This window comes from Convolutriloba macropyga, chromosome 1 (genome assembly GCF_964194025.1).
Source record: "Convolutriloba macropyga chromosome 1, txConMacr16.3, whole genome shotgun sequence".
Taxonomy (NCBI): domain Eukaryota; kingdom Metazoa; phylum Xenacoelomorpha; order Acoela; family Convolutidae; genus Convolutriloba; species Convolutriloba macropyga.
Genome location: NC_134468.1, coordinates 88,433,043 through 88,445,504, shown reverse-complemented (window position 1 = coordinate 88,445,504; position 12,462 = coordinate 88,433,043).

The following is a 12,462-nucleotide window of genomic DNA, read 5'->3' as shown; positions in this document are numbered from 1 at the left end:
TGTTTGATTTCTGCTCTAATGTTGGTTCAACTGCATAATTGTAGCAAAGCAAAAGTTTTCCGTCAACGAAAGTAGCCAGACACGTAAGTTAAAACAGACAAAGCAAGCTATTTAAGCAAAATTTTTGTTTATTCAACAAAAAAAGCATGTATAGGTCTGTTGAACAAAAGTCGATTATAGAGCGCGAATGTTTGAAAAAGCTTTTAATTTCTTTTGGTGCAAAAAGCTAGATTTAGTAAACAAAACACATCCTAGGACATCAGTTTTTTTAAAAAAAATTGAGTCGGTGGTCCTTTGAACAAAAAAACTAGGATCATTAGCATTCAAAACTTAGACAAATTTTGCATCAGAATTTTCCTCGCTCCGGTCCTTTAAGCCGTTTTTAAACTTCATTGAAGATTTTCAACGTCTACAACAGCAACAAACACTCAAAAGAGCACAACAAGCAGCAAGATGTCTAAGCAGACCACTGCTGAATGCCAGTTGGCCATCAACATGTTTAAAGCGACAGAAAAGGCCGTGAAAAACCAGCTCGATATTTTGGAGAAAAACATTCAGCAAAGAAAGAGTTTTCGATCCTTGTCTCTGCTGATTCAACGAACCAGAGCACAAGAAAAAGAACTCAAAGAGATGTCACAGAATTTGATGAAGCAACAGCCTCATCAGAATACGGCAAAATCAATTTTGAACATATAAACCAAACTGATCAACCGTCTTAACGAACTGCAGTTGCAAGTTGATCTTTTGGACGATGATGATCAACTGAGCCAGTCCTCCGGCTGGATCAGATACAATGTCATCATGATCTCAAGCAGAAAAAACCGATCTCACCGATCAACGCCTGTCTCAATAGACAACAATGAAGAGATACTTTCTGGTAGTTTTTGTAAGTCTGCTGGTATATCATTATCTATTGTTTGAGAAGATTAAAAAGGTTTTAAAATTTTACAAGAAAAAGGAATATAATATAACAATTATTTGATTTCTGGTCTAATGTTGGTTCAACTGCATAATTGCAGCAAAGCAAAAGTTTTCCGTCAACGAAAGTAGCCAGACACGTAAGTTAAAACAGACAAAGCAAGCTATTTAAGCAAAGTTTTTATTTATTCAACAAAAAAGCATGTATAGGTCTGTTGAACAAAAGTCGATTATAGAGCGCGAATGTTTGAAAAAGCTTTTAATTTCTTTTGGTGCAAAAAGCTAGATTTAGTAAACAAAACACATCCTAGGACATCAGTTTTTTTTAAAAAAATTGAGTCGGTGGTCCTTTGAACAAAAAAACTAGGATCATTAGCATTCAAAACTTAGACAAATTTTGCATCAGAATTTTCCTCGCTCCGGTCCTTTAAGCCGTTTTTAAACTTCATTGAAGATTTTCAACGTCTACAACAGCAACAAACACTCAAAAGAGCACAACAAGCAGCAAGATGTCTAAGCAGATCACTGCTGAATGCCAGTTGGCCATCAACATGTTTAAAGCGACAGAAAAGGCCGTGAAAAACCAGCTCGATATTTTGGAGAAAAACATTCAGCAAAGAAAGAGTTTGCGATCCTTGTCTCTGCTGATTGAACGAACCAGAGCACAAGAAAAAGAACTCAAAAGATGTCACAGAATTTGATGAAGCAACAGCCTCATCAGAATACGGCAAAATCAATTTTGAGCAGACAAACCAAACTGATCAACCGTCTTAACGAACTGCAGTTGCAAGTTGATCTTTTGGACGATGATGATCAACTGAGCCAGTCTTCCGGCTGGATCAGATACAATGTCATCATGATCTCAAGCAGAAAAAACCGATCTCACCGATCAACGCCTGTCTCAATAGACAACAATGAAGAGATACTTTCTGGTAGTTTTTGTAAGTCTGCTGGTATATCATTATCTATTGTTTGAGAAGATTAAAAAGGTTTTAAAATTTTACAAGAAAAAGGAATATAATATAACAATTATTTGATTTCTGGTCTAATGTTGGTTCAACTGCATAATTGCAGCAAAGCAAAAGTTTTCCGTCAACGAAAGTAGCCAGACACGTAAGTTAAAACAGACAAAGCAAGCTATTTAAGCAAAGTTTTTATTTATTCAACAAAAAAGCATGTATAGGTCTGTTGAACAAAAGTCGATTATAGAGCGCGAATGTTTGAAAAAGCTTTTAATTTCTTTTGGTGCAAAAAGCTAGATTTAGTAAACAAAACACATCCTAGGACATCAGTTTTTAAAAAAAATTGAGTCGGTGGTCTTTCGAACAAAAAAACTAGGATCATTAGCATTCAAAACTTAGACAAATTTTGCATCAGAATTTTCCTCGCTCCGGTCCTTTAAGCCGTTTTTAAACTTCATTGAAGATTTTCAACCTCTACAACAGCAACAAACACTCAAAAGAGCACAACAAGCAGCAAGATGTCTAAGCAGATCACTGCTGAATGCCAGTTGGCCATCAACATGTTTAAAGCGACAGAAAAGGCCGTGAAAAACCAGCTCGATATTTTGGAGAAAAACATTCAGCAAAGAAAGAGTTTGCGATCCTTGTCTCTGCTGATTGAACGAACCAGAGCACAAGAAAAAGAACTCAAAAGATGTCACAGAATTTGATGAAGCAACAGCCTCATCAGAATACGGCAAAATCAATTTTGAGCAGACAAACCAAACTGATCAACCGTCTTAACGAACTGCAGTTGCAAGTTGATCTTTTGGACGATGATGATCAACTGAGCCAGTCCTCCGGCTGGATCAGATACAATGTCATCATGATCTCAAGCAGAAAAAACCGATCTCACCGATCAACGCCTGTCTCAATAGACAACAATGAAGAGATACTTTCTGGTAGTTTTTGTAAGTCTGCTGGTATATCATTATCTATTGTTTGAGAAGATTAAAAAGGTTTTAAAATTTTACAAGAAAAAGGAATATAATATAACAATTATTTGATTTCTGGTCTAATGTTGGTTCAACTGCATAATTGCAGCAAAGCAAAAGTTTTCCGTCAACGAAAGTAGCCAGACACGTAAGTTAAAACAGACAAAGCAAGCTATTTAAGCAAAGTTTTTATTTATTCAACAAAAAAGCATGTATAGGTCTGTTGAACAAAAGTCGATTATAGAGCGAGAATGTTTGAAAAAGCTTTTAATTTCTTTTGGTGCAAGAAGCTAGATTTAGTAAACAAAACACATCCTAGGACATCAGTTTTTAAAAAAAATTGAGTCGGTGGTCTTTCGAACAAAAAAACTAGGATCATTAGCATTCAAAACTTAGACAAATTTTGCATCAGAATTTTCCTCGCTCCGGTCCTTTAAGCCGTTTTTAAACTTCATTGAAGATTTTCAACGTCTACAACAGCAACAAACACTCAAAAGAGCACAACAAGCAGCAAGATGTCTAAGCAGATCACTGCTGAATGCCAGTTGGCCATCAACATGTTTAAAGCGACAGAAAAGGCCGTGAAAAACCAGCTCGATATTTTGGAGAAAAACATTCAGCAAGGAAAGAGTTTTCGATCCTTGTCTCTGCTGATTGAACGAACCAGAGCACAAGAAAAAGAACTCAAAGAGATGTCACAGAATTTGATGAAGCAACAGCCTCATCAGAGTACGGCAAAATCAATTTTGAGCAGAAAAACCAAACTGATCAACCGTCTTAACGAACTGCAGTTGCAAGTTGATCTTTTGGACGATGATGATCAACTGAGCCAGTCCTCCGGCTGGATCAGATACAATGTCATCATGATCTCAAGCAGAAAAAACCGATCTCACCGATCAACGCCTGTCTCAATAGACAACAATGAAGAGATACTTTCTGGTAGTTTTTGTAAGTCTGCTGGTAGATTATTAGCTATTGTTTGAGAAGATTTAACAGGTTTTAAAACTTTACAAGAAAAAGGAATTTAATGTAACAATTATTTGAGTTCTGGTCTAATATTGGTTCAACTGCATAATTGTAGCAAAGCAAAAGTTTCCCGTCAACCAAAGTAGCCAGACACATAATTTAAAACAGTCAAAGCCAGCTATTTAAGCAAAATTTTTGTTTATTCAACAAAAAAAGCAAGTATAGGTCTATTGAACAAAAGTCGATTATAAAACGTGAATGTTTGAACAAGCTTTTCATTTCTTTTGGTGCAAAAAGCTAGATTTAGTAAACAAAACACATCCTAGGACATCAGTTTTTTTAAAAAAATAGTCGTTGGTCTTTTGAACAAAAAAACTAGGATCATTAGCATTCAAAATTTAGACAACTTTTTTGCATCAGAATTTTCCTCGCTCCGGGTTTTTTTAAGCCGTTTTTAAACTTCATTGAAGATTTTCAACGTCTAAAACAGCAACAAACAGTCAAAAGAGCACAACAAGCAGCAAGATGTCTAAGCAGATCACTGCTGAATGCCAGTTGGCCATCAACATGTTTAAAGCGACAGAATTGGCCATGAAAAACCCGCTCGACATTTTGGAGAAAACCATTCAGCAAAGAAAGAGTTTTCGATCCTTGTCTCTGCTGATTGAACGAACCAGAGAACAAGAAAAAGAACTCAAAGAGATGTCACAGAATTTGATGAAGCAACCACCTCATCAGAATACGGCAAAATCAATTTTTAGCAGACAAACCAAACTGATCAACCGTCTTAACGAACTGCAGTTGCAAGTTGATCTTTTGGACGATGATGATCAACTGAGTCAGTCCTCCGGCTGGATCAGATACGATGTCAGCATGATCTCAAGCAGAAAAAACCGATCTCCCCGATCAACCTCTGTCTCAATAGACAACAATGAAGAGAGACTTTCTGGTAGTTTTTGTAAGTCTGCTGGTAGATCATTAGCTATTGTTTGAGAAGATTTAACAGGTTTTAAAACTTTACAAGAAAAAGAAATTTAAAGTAACAATTATTTGAGTTCTGGTCTAATATTGTTTCAACTGCATAATTGTAGCAAAGCAAAAAATTCCAGTCAACCAAAGTAGCCAGACACATAAGTTAAAACAGTCAAAGCCAGCTATTTAAGCAAAATTTTTGTTTATTCAACAAAAAAAAGCAAGTATAGGTCTGTTGAACAAAAGTCGATTACAGAGCGCGAATCTTTGAAAAAGCTTTTAATTTCTTTTGGTGTAAAAAGCTAGATTTAGTAAACAAAACACATCCTAGGACATCAGTTTTTTAAAAAAATTGAGTCGGTGGTCTTTTGAACAAAAAAACAAGGATCATTAGCATTCAAAACTTAGACAACTTTTTTGCATTAGAATTTTCCTCGCTCCGGTACTTTAAGCCGTTTTTAAACTTCATTGAAGATTTTCAACGTCTAAAACAGCAACAAACAGTCAAAAGAGCACAACAAGCAGCAAGATGTCGAAGCACATCACTGCTGAATGCCAGTTGGCCATCAACATGTTTAAAGCGACAGAAAAGGCCGTGAAAAACCAGCTCGATATTTTGGAGAAAAACATTCAGCAAAGAAAGAGTTTTCGATCCTTGTCTCTGCTGATTGAACGAACCAGAGCACAAGAAAAAGAACTCAAAGAGATGTCACAGAATTTGATGAAGCAACAGCCTCATCAGAATACGGCAAAATCAATTTTGAGCAGACAAACCAAACTGATCAACCGTCTTAACGAACTGCAGTTGCAAGTTGATCTTTTGGACAATGATGATCAACTGAGCCAGTCTTCCGGCTGGATCAGATACGATGTCAGCATGATCTCGAGCAGAGAAAACCGATGTCACCGATCAACGCCTGTCTCAATAGACAACAATGAAAAGAGACTTTCTGGTAGTTTTTGTAAGTCTGCTGGTAGATCATTAGCTATTGTTTGAGAAGATTTAACAGGTTTTAAAACTTTATAAGAGAAAGGAATTTAATGTAACAATTATTTGAGTTCTGGTCTAATATTGGTTAAACTGCATAATTGTAGCAGAGCAAAATTTTCCCGTCAACCAAAGTAGCCAGACACATAAGTTAAAACAGTCAAAGCCAGCTATTTAAGCAAAATTTTTGTTTATTCAACAAAAAAAGCAAGTATAGGTCTGTTGAACAAAAGTCGATTATAGAACGCGAATGTTTGAAAAAGCTTTTAATTTCTTTTGGTGCAAAAAGCTAGATTTAGTAAACAAAACACATACTAGGACATCATTTTTAAAAAAAAATTGAGTCGGTGGTCTTTTGAACAAAAAAACTAGGATCATTAGCATTCAAAACTTAGACAACTTTTTTGCATCAGAATTTTCCTCGCTCCGGTCCTTTAAGCCGTTTTTTAACTTCATTGAAGATTTTCAACGTCTACAACAGCAACAAACACTCAAAAGAGCACAACAAGCAGCAAGATGTCTAAGCAGATCACTGCTGAATGCCAGTTGGCCATCAACATGTTTAAAGCTACAGAAAAGGCCATGAAAAACCAGCTCGATATTTTGGAGAAAACCATTCAGCAAAGAAAGAGCTTTCGATCCTTGTCTCTGCTGATTGAACGAACCAGAGCACAAGAATAAGAACTCAAAGAGATGTCACAGAATTTGATGAAGCAACAGCCTCATCAGAATACGGCAAAATCAATTTTGAGCAGACAAACCAAATTAATCAACCGTCTTAACGAACTGCAGTTGCAAGTTGATCTTTTGGACGATGATGATCAACTGAGCCAGTCCTCCGGCTGCATCAGATACGATGTCAGCATGATCTCAAGCAGAGAAAACCGATAACGCCTGTCTCAATAGACAACAATGAAGACAACCAGGTCCAATGTAACCTGGAACAACAGAAAAGTGGCACAGCCCACCCAAATCAGCCTCCTGCTATCCCGCCTCGGCCAGTAAGACCAACACTCTTCCTTCAACAGTCAACTGCTCCACAATTGAACTTAGGACGTGTTCTTGGCGCTCACCAAAGACAAACAGAAAGGCAAAACCGGGAAATCAGTCAACAAAAACAGAATCTTGCAGAAACTGATCACCACGTTCGCAATCCTTTCACACAAGCCCATGATACACTTGTCTTTAACAGTGCAACTGATGACACTCAAGATGCCACAAGCAACTCTAACAATCAGCCAAGCTTACCACCCTACAGCCTCCAAACAACCCCGATCACTCTCGACAACAGGGAAGCAATCGAAAACAATTTGCTAAACCTTTTGCCGCCTATCACTAACCTGAGTATTTCAAGCGACAGTATTACAGCTAAATCAAAATATTGTGCTCAAAATTTACCGAATGACAGCATTACCGAGCATTTATTCTCAAAACTGCTGACTGAAAATAGATTCAAGTTTCAAACACCAAATCAGGCTTATCATGATACCCAAAAGGAACAAATTGCTAAATATAACAAGAGCAAATCAAATCCTGTCATTCAACACTAGTCATTGCGAGCTTTTGGTCAAGAAATTCCAAGCAAAAACGTCAACCCAGCAAGTCAGAATCCCACTCAATTTCCAACAAATTCGAATAGTTGCCCGCAGCCAACAAAAAATCAGTCAAATGTTGTTGTGGAAAACATTCAATTTCAAAATCCTCAGTACACATATGCAACGAATGCTGAGCAAGTAACTCAATAGAAAAATTTTGTTCTTCCTTCTGGACAACAGAACCCTCAACTGTTTCAGCAGTTTAATAACAGTTTGTTTCCACAAAAGCGCAATCAGTTTCCTAATAAAACTACTTTGAAATTTTCATCACTTCCTCCTCAAAATTACAATCACTAACTAACAAATAAGCAAACCCTGCCTGAACTCTTCTCACAACCAACAGTTTTGCCTAACAATCTGCAAAATAATCAAAATCAAACTGCCTCTCACTTTTCAGCATCTTCAATGCCCTTCGGTGCAAATATACCAAATTTCGTTGACACACAGACACAAAGCAACGCAATACAAAACGATTTTTGTCACCCAAACAATAGGCCAAGCAATCTAATTGTGAACAACTCACAAACCAGTTCATTGAATGCTAATTTCAACCCTGTTCCACAATTGACAAATCTCGATTACAAACATTCTATTAAGTTACCTCCCTTAAAGTTATAAAAATTTAACGGAGATCCTCTCCACTTCCACGAATGGATTAACAATTTCTACAGTATCATTCACCATTACACATCAACCACAGATACACACTGAATAACGTATCTACAGAATTCTGTCAGAAAAAGCGAAAGACTTGATACACGCGTAATCTTGCTTCCCGTCGTTTTACAAGACAGCCTTAAACGAGCTGATAAATCACTTCGGTGACCGAACCATAGTGGTTAATGCCTTTATCAACCAACATGAAAATTGGCAAGTCAATAATCAGAACAATCGCATTTTCGTCTTTTTTGAAAAGACTTGTTCAGGCATTTCAATACCTTGGTTTTTCAACAGACCTTCAATCGACCACGCTATTGAAAAAAGCCAAAGAAAAGGTTCCACACATCCTCATCCTGAAGTGGACCGAGCACTGTCTCACAGAGTTCAGCCCAAACCATCACTTGCAGAATTCCAACAGTGGTCAGAGCTTCAAGCTCAAGTTTATGATAAGGTTAACCGGGAAAATCCCACGAGAAACACAATCCCCAGTTCGAAAAAATTTGGAAACTCAATTTTCAACGCTAATACAGCTTACAGAAACTACACATTACAACTTCTAAACTCTCTAGTTGTTAATCAAGAACGGAGCCAAAGGCATCAATTGCAACAGAATCTACAGCCACAGTCAACCAATTCTTCTCCGAGGAGTTTCAACGCAAACAGATCTTGCGAAAAATGCAAAATCAATCACAGCTTGGCAGCTTGCCCTGAATACCAGCTTTGTCCACCTAGTGGAAGATACAGCATTGTTAGCAAAAACAGTTTGTGTACAATTTTTTTAGCAATAATCACCACAAACAGCCATGTCCGTCAACTAAACGATGCCATGTATGCCGTGGTTTCCAACAAAAAACATTGCATGACCCAGCAAAGCAAATCAAACTTCCAACAGCAGTTTTTTCAACAGAAAACGCACAAAAAACATCAGCCTACTGTTCCCTCAGACAACAAGACAGCGGTTGAAAGTACGATCAACAATTCGCAGGCAAAAGGCCAGCTGAATAAGAATTCGAACAGCCGCTACGGGCAATCCTTCAACGGTCAAAACCAGAACAACCCTCAAAGACGAAACCTAAATGGAAGCAGTAACAGCCAGTCCTTTTGTATCAACCAGAGTCCAGATGCACCAAAAAACTGGTAGGAACAGCTTCAACTCATCCCCGTTTCATTTCTGAAAGGAAATAAAGCCTTTGTTTCATTTCTGAAAACAAATAATGCCTTAATTGATCCTGGTAGTCAACGTAGTTTTGTTATAGATGCCATCTCAGAATGTCTTGAGCTCCCTTGCGATTCTCATCAATCAGTTCCTCTTCAGCTCCTGAACACTGAAAATAACATGACTCTCTCTAAAATAAACGAACCAGTCGCCATTACTCCTCACAAATCAAACGAGATTTCTTTTGAAAATTCTCGAGCATACAGCACACCATATTTAAAGGTCAGTGCCGCAAATGTTTTCTAAATGCATCAAATTTGCGATGCATTTCACAACCTTCGCCATATTCACTTTCTTTTTATTGCCGATGGCAAAATCGGTGCCCTCCTTGGTGTTAACGCCTTTGCTTTCACCTATCCCACTCATGTCATTCAAGGAAATCAAAATCAACCATTTGGTGTCAAAACTAAATTGGGTTGGACAGTAGCCGGTGAATACGAAAATTGTTTCACAAACAACCGTCTTAAATCCTCCAATCTGCCGAAGAAAGTCTTCGTTTTTCATGTATCAAGAAATCGAACGGAAGAACCCGAGCTAGACGAACTACTCCAAAGGTTCTGGAGAATTGAGTCGGAAGGAATTCAACCAGACACAAGCCTTCATCTCCCCTTGATCAAAGATTCCTCCAGATAATGAAAAACTCAATTAATTTCAATGGAGAACGATTTGAAATTAAACTGCGTTGGAAAGAGAACTTCAGAGAACTCCAGTTGGAAAATAATTACTTTTTCGACCTCAGTCAAGTCAAAAGCTTAAACATGCAACTCGAGCGTAATCCTGAACTTCATGATAACTATAACAAGACTCTGCAAACTGACTTGGAAAAAAAACTACGTGAAACCAGTTGAGATGCAAGATCCACCGCCGGATCGAATCTGGTATCTCCCACATCACCCAGCTGAGAATCATAACAAGCCCGGTAATGTTGGGTGCGTCGCAAACGCCGCCTCTAAATTCCGCTAACAATCACCAAACACTAACTTAATAACAGTTCGTGACCTGTTTAATATCCTGCTTTGAGTCCTTATTCGCTTTCGTGTAAATCCAATTGCAGTCCTCGCGGACATCGAAGGCATGTTCATGCAAACTGCTCTCAACCAAACTGAACAGTCAGCCCTTCGTTTCCTGTGAAGAAAAGACAAGAAAAATCAACAGTATCAGTTTACAAGAATATTTTTGGCGTTACCTCTCCCCATCCTGCGCGACCTATGTTTTGAATCACTGCGTTGATAAAAACGGAGATAAATATCCCGAAGCAGTCAGAGCCGTCAAATATCACTTTTATATGGATGATTACATCCAGTCCCATGATGAAGTAACGAATGCCTCAAAGAAAGTTCAGCAAACCGTTCAGAGTCTTCAGGAAGACGGTTTCCGCCTCACAAAATTTGTTTCTAATGAACCCGATGTTCTGAAAAATAAACCAAACAGTACATTGAAGAAAACAGTGACATTTTCAGAGTCCTTGGACAGAATTGGAATCTGAAAAATGACACCTTCATTATGAAACCCTTAACAGATTTTTCAACGGACGCAATTGAGCATAATTGGAGGAAAATCTTTAGCCTTGTATGCTCGACATTTGAACCCCTCGGCATACTGTCACCTTTGACAATCCGTCTCTAAATCCTTCTCCAAGAAACTTGAAAACTTGGGAAAAAGTGGGATGAAACACTACCCATACAAATCAACTAAAAACTTCAGAGAATACTAGATTCATACTTCGGAATGCCTGAAGTACATCTTACAGAACACTAACAAGTCTTCAATACTCTTAAAGCAGTGCAGAATTACACGTTGCCTCAACAGCTGCAATGGCAACCATAGCGTACTTGGGAACAACACAAAATCATTCAGAGGTATCAGAAACCTGTTTCCTAAATGGAAAATGTAATGTTGCTCCAATAAAGCAAACAAGCGTACCCAAACTTGTACTTGAAGCTGCAGTAATTGGAGTAAGGCTACATTCTACAATCGTGGAAGAGTCATCGTTCGCAATTGACAAAACCGTATTTTGGACTGATAGTCAGGTAGTCCAGGTTAGATTGCGTCTTCCAGAAAACAACTTGTATATGTTGCAAACCGACTCAGAGAAATTGCATCAACAACCAAAACAAAACAATGGAGACATATTTCTACATCGAACAATCCAGTCGGCCATGGCACTCGTGGCCTAGATCCACATGAAGTATCTCTTAAAAGGTTGAAACCTCCAGAGTTTGCGTCACCATCAGAGCCAGTCAATAACCAGCCTGTACCTTCGAAACCAGCTGTCGTAGCAACAACAGCACATAAAACTTCAAATTTTCCAGAGCCAATCACAGACCCAGCACGTTTTTCGTCGTTGTCGAAAATGCTACTTACCTTAGCCACTGTCTACAACTTACTGTTCAGAGCGAAAAAAAACGGCGTGACAACAAAAATCAATACACGACCGATGACATTGATCTATCTCGGAAGCTCGTGATCAGAAGTTCTCAAGAGAACTCATTTCACTTGACAGTTTCGTCATTAAAAAAGGGGCCTCAAGCCCCACCCTAAATGCAAACTGCGGTCTTTGAATCCAATCCTCAATCAAAATGGTATACTTTTTTCAAGTGGAAGACTTCAATTTGCTCCTGATGAACTTGATATAGAAAAATATCCAATTATTCTGCATGCCAAAGACACAATCACACGTTTGCACCTAGAACATGCTCATCGCGTATGCATTCATCAATTAACTGGACCCGTCAAAGCGTTTGTTCAGCAATGATACCCCATATGTCTCTTTAGCATAAAATTTCGCTGTTTTTTTTGCAGAAGGTTTAATGCAGAGAACATACAAAAGATAATGTCCCCTCTTCCAGCTTTCCGTTTCCCATCATCAGCAACACAATTCTCGTTTTCCAATAGTGGAGTCAACTTCTTTGGACCATTTTATATGGAGGACACAAAAGGAAATCTCGAGAAGCTTTATGGTTCGATCTTTCCGCGCGTGATCACGAGAGCAGTCCGCCATGAAAGCTGACCAGATCTCAACACCGGTACTTACCTAAATGCATTTTGACGTTTCACTAGTAGTCGATGTCAACCAGAGCTGCTGTACAGTGCTAATGAGAGACATTCATCGTAGAGTCAGAACAGCTCAAAAAAAGTGTAAAGAGGCTTGACAAGGACAAAAAATACAAAGCTCTTGCAGCTACAAAAACGACTTGGAAATTCAACCCAC